Source organism: Pinus tabuliformis, chromosome 1_1 (assembly GCF_031772625.1).
Source record: "Pinus tabuliformis cultivar Carrire ecotype Pingquan chromosome 1_1, CPIR1, whole genome shotgun sequence".
Taxonomy (NCBI): Eukaryota; Viridiplantae; Streptophyta; class Pinopsida; order Pinales; family Pinaceae; genus Pinus; species Pinus tabuliformis.
Genome location: NC_142297.1, coordinates 528,359,810 through 528,365,692, shown reverse-complemented (window position 1 = coordinate 528,365,692; position 5,883 = coordinate 528,359,810).

The following is a 5,883-nucleotide window of genomic DNA, read 5'->3' as shown; positions in this document are numbered from 1 at the left end:
ATGGACATACTAGACATAATCAACAATGTTATAATATACCAATGTGTTGTATTACAAAGGGCGCATCGGTGCATTACATCATACAAAGCGTACCATGGATCATATACTCATTTTTTTTTAAACGAAAAGGAGTGACAGGGTTTGGATCTAATGCAATAAGTGATTCCACTACTTTCAATGTCAAACACCCTATATATAGTAAGTACGTAAACCCATTAAATATAAAATGCTTAAAATGGAAAACCCTAATTGTCAAGTGGTAGAGGAAGTTAAACCATAAGGTGAAATTTTGCAGGAAGAAGCAAGGGTTTAAGGTAAGTATTAATTTTTCTTTTAATTTTAATTAAATTTAAATAGGAACAGAGAGTCTCGGTGGGGCAGCTCAATTGGTGATCGAAGTAATGTGAAATATGTGAAAACTGAGAGATCCAATGTTCAAATCACCCTGTTTGTGACCTAGTTTACGGAGAGGAGGACAGAGTGTATACCCCTGGAGGTTTACTAGTAGTTACATGTTAGGCTGGCTATTGGGTTCCTCTCGGAGACAAAAAAAGGAACAGAGATAGTAAAATTTTTTACTAGTAAAATCAATAGTAAATTTTTTATTATACAGGGTTTTTAATTAATTTATTTATTTGTTTGAATTGTGAATAAATATAATAGAAATTGTAAAAAAATTTAACAGTAAAATTAAAAAAAAAATCTACCCTCAGTTTTGAGTGAATCACCATACCTTTCAAATTCTGATCTTTCTCTGGTTTCAAACTATTTTCCTGCTCCATATTGCTCCCAATATATCTCTCTTGCAAATGATCTCTCTTTTAATTAAACCCTAACATAAATTGTAAAAAAAATTATTAGTAAAATAAACAATAAAATTTAAATTTTTAGTATGTAGGGTTTTGAGTGAATCACCATACATTTCACCTTCTGACCTTTTGAATAGTTATTGTGCTCCAAAGTATTTTGTTTCTTCATAGTGCTCATGGTATGTATCTCTTGCAAATCACTCCCTTGAAATTTTAGGAAAAATAATGAACTAGTGAATAAATTTTTACTATTTCAAAGAATTTATGAAATTATATTTCGAAAAACCAATTTCCGCTCATTTTTTAATTTAAAAAAGAAAAAAGAAAAAAAAAAACAATTTTTTTTTTCAATTTATTTGAGCATCGGTGCGCTTGATACTCAAGCGCGCCAATGCATTTATAAGCAAAGTGCACTGACATTGTCAAGGCGCCAAATTTTTTCAGCAGACTGACATGATACAATTCTTTTTTTATTTTCGAAATCCCTAAATGGTGTTATTACTTTTTTTACCGCAACATTGCAACTTGTATTTAAAAGAATTGGTGCTGTAATTGTTATAAAAGCATTGAGATTGTTGAATTCATTTTTATTTACTAAAATTTGGAAGCAAGGGCATACTGGTGTTGTTTTTTTATCAACGCATTAGTGCATTTTTGTACAAGAGAACAATTATGATAACATAATTTATTTTTTTCAGAATGCTATAAACTAGTGCGAGTATTATTTAAACGCCCTGGTGTTGGTATTATTTAAACACATTGGTGTGCTTTGTTATGATAAATTCATCGGTATGCTTTGTTCTGATAAATGCATCGGTGTGCTTTGTTTTGATAAATGCATCAGTGCACTTTGTTGTCATAAGCACACCGATCGAGTTTAAATGTTATCTAAAATTTTATTTTCACATAAAATGGCATAGTAATCTCAAATTATACTTTAGGATTCATCCACATGAATTACAGTAGCTCATAGTATACATTTCTTGCTTAAATTTTCATTATTCTTGAAAATTGATTTGAAAACTATATTGAAATTTAGATTGTGGTTATATGGTTCTCGAGATTAATTTTAAATATGCAGACAAAAAATTATTTCTAATTTTTCTCAAATGGAGGGACAAAATCTCAATAATATCAAATGACCAATTCTTCAAATTCTAACTCGTTCCATATTGTTGATCAAATTCCTTCACGAAGTTCTCTCTTTCCATCTCCAGTAATTTCATATTTTATTTATATTTTGATTATCTAATTGAATTTATTTATTTTTAATCCATGTCAATTTGAATAAAAATGTATCCAAATTTGTAGGATCCTAATTCAGAATTGAGTTCAAATGCATAAAATATTCCTCCATTTCAAAAACGTCGGAATCTCTTATCAGGAGCAACATATCGCAAGCAATTGGTAGATGAAATGGACAACCTCTTCACCCTACCAATTGGAACATGGCATCTTCCAGCCACAATCCTGGATCAATGATGGTAATAATTGTTTGGTATAATGTAATTTCAACAAACCAATTACATTGGTGTGCTTACTAATATCATTGATATTGTACTAATGACATTCAATATTTTTTGAAATTAGGATTCTAGTGATGATGAGAAACCCACCTACCATCTTTTGGTGCACCCCACTACAATGTCAACTCAAGAGAAGGATGCATTAAGAGCAAGACTCAGAGAGGAAGAATACAAAGAATGGTTGAATCAACCACCTATTCAATTCCCACTACGTCTAGATTCACCAATTAGGAATGAAAATGGTTGAATCAACCACCTATTCAATTCCCACTACATCCAGATTCACCAATTAGGAATGACTACAATAATATTAGTTCTTAATCACAAGTTTGCAACAGAGGCAATCAAACAGAGGTTGGTATGGATGATTACTTATGGGATATGATTTCCATGGATGCAATGTTGTTAGATGCATTCCAGAACGATGAGTTAGGGGATGATGCTCATATCAATGATACCTTATTCGAAAGCTTAAAATCTGCTTCCACCACCCCTCTCTTTGGACCTAGTGGTAAGTCAAAGTATACTCAGTTGGGGACAATGATGTTGTTGTAAAACTTGAAATCAAATTTTGGCATGTTGAATGCACATTTCTCAGAAATATTGAGGTAATTCACCTGCATGATCAATCAAGTCCCTTATATTTTGAGAAATCTTGTCACATAATCAACATTAAAAATGGTTGATTTTATGAACGTTAAATATTAACATTGTATAATTATATTCCCCACCAACTGCAGGTTATTCAAAGATAAGGTTCTTCTGAGTGATAATGTCTTGTTGGGTAGCTGCGAAGAGGAAAAGAAGTTGTTGAAAATTTGGATTTTGAGTACATATCATATCATGCATGTCCAAATGATTGTATTTTATATAGAGGAGAATATGCAGGCAAAGAGATATGTCTGAAATGTGGGCATGAAAGGTACCATAATTAAAAAAAATGGGTAAATCACATGGTCCTCCTCATAATATATTGAGGCATGTGATTATAATCCCAAGGATTCAAAGGCTATTTGATTGCAAAGAATTATCTATGTTGCAGGGATGGCATGCACCACACAAAAGTGAGTCAAGAGTTATGTGAATCCCAACAGATTCAATATCCATGAAGCATATAGAGGATACATGGCCTGAAAAATTCAAGGATGGGGTATGAAGTCTACGACTAAGAATAGCCATGGATGGCGTCAACCCATATTCCCTCCAAAAAACCAACTATTTAGTTTGACCTGTAGTAGGGATCAATAACAATATCCCCCCATGGTTGTACGTGAAGAATTAAAATCTTATGTTGGCTCTCATAGTCCCTAGTAGAATAAAAGTGAATAATATGAATCTCTACTTACAACCATTGGTAAATGAATTGAATGAATTATGGGAAATGATACATGTGTATGATGTATCAACACCCATCGCAACATAGAGGAGTTTTATGTTGTATGGCATATGTGCTTATAATATGCATGATTATCCAGGCTTAGGAATTTGCTCTGGTAAATTAAATTTTCATTTATTTGTTTATATACGTAACAATATTGCTTTGCATATTAATTTAATTTGTTGCAAATGTTTTGATATTCATAGTCGCAAACATGTCACCATGTATACAATAATTTCATAGGTCTTGTAACAAAAGGGTATCACGGATGTAAATGTTCTGGACCTTCTCTCAAATCTAGGTGGTCCGACCACCTACGAAATCCAGTGTATGGCTGCTCTAAGGTATTCCTCCTAGAAGAACAAGGCTTACAGAAGAGAAACATACACTTTCAATGGTAAACCAGAGAGAACCCAAAGGCCTGCAATAATGACACCAATTGAATGGCTTAGAGAATACGAGAGAGAGAAGGAGAAGGAGTTTGCAAAAATGTTCGATTCAAATGGGGAGCCTATGTTTGATGATGCATAATTCTTTGACATATCATCGAAAGAAAGTGACACATTGGCTATTAGGAGACATCTTATTTCTTCAAAAACTAGAAAGAAACATTGTCCAAGGCAAGAAACTAGAGGAGAGGTCGGTCACTCTTGGTATTTCAAAGAAGGTGGTGTCCCATGGATTTTAAAGAAAGATGATATTTATTTGACAAAAGAAGTTATAATGAGTGTGAGGATTCCTTCTTTATATGGGTCTTCACTACGACGCTTATTCATTGTGGAAGAATGTTTGTCGAGGTTGAAATCACATGACCATTTGAACCTTCTAAGAGTACATATCTCAAAAACGTGTTTTTATTATTTTTTAATTTTATTTTTATGTAATGGGATATTTATAATTAATTTTTGTATAATGGACTATTTACCATGCAGTATCATTATCCTTTGCTCATGCGCGGGTGTGTGAACCATGACTTCCCCCAAGAATTACGATGTGCCATATTTAAATTATTTTCATTTGTACGTTGGATCACATCAAGGAAGATTCATATGGCTAGAATTCCATGGTGGCATCAAGAGATGGCTGAGATTGTTAGTATGTTTGAAATGTAATTGCTGACGAGTTTCATGGACTTGCAAGTTCATCTTCTAATTCACCTAGTAGATGAGGTTGAAATAGTTGGGGTGGTTTCTTATCGTTGGATGCTATTTTTAGAGAGGTACATGAAGACAAAGGGAAAAACTCGAGGGGTCTATGGCAGAGGGGTATAGATTGTATGAGTCTTTCTATTATGCCAGTGAGTACATTAAGCAGATTGACAACACACCTGGTGCGACAATTTGAGACAACGAAATGGATGAAAACAAAAGATAAGGGGAGCTTGTCGAAACAAATGGAAATAGGCACATGATAAAGAGTAAGTGCAGGCTTATCATGTCAAATTAATACACATTATGTATTCACACTTAACTTCATATTAATGCATATTTTGATCTCATATATATATATATATATATATATATATATATATATATATATATATATATATATATGTTGGTTTGATTTCATTAGCGAATTCATAAATTAAAGCCATCAACAAACTCATTCTTTACAATATGGAAGCGACACAACCGTGGGTTGCATTTTATGAACAAAAGAGGAGGAAATGGGACAGTGGATGGAAAGAATTCAAATGATTGAATGGTAGAAGTGTGCCTAATCCTCATCATTTAAAAGAAAACATGCCAATGACATGCCCTAACAGTTGGGTTGCTTATCAAGTCAGAGAGAAATACGGTGCATCTGGTAATTACTCGCATGTTGAAGAGGATGCGCTAAACATAGGGATTGGGTGCAGCAACTCAGTAATTATAATATCTTTTTATACAACTTTAACTTCATACTACACCTTTGAATTGTGACATATATCTATATATATATATATATATATATATATATATATATATATATATATAGATATATATATATATATATATATAATTATGTTCAGGTTATTAGAAACATGACACTTCGATTTTTTCACTATTTTATAGGTGCATTTTTTCCCATCTATGTGGGCATATGGACATCATTTTCACATGGAGGTTGTCGATGATGGATACATGACACAATATTGTGGAGTGGAAATCAAGTTTGACCAATCTAGTCA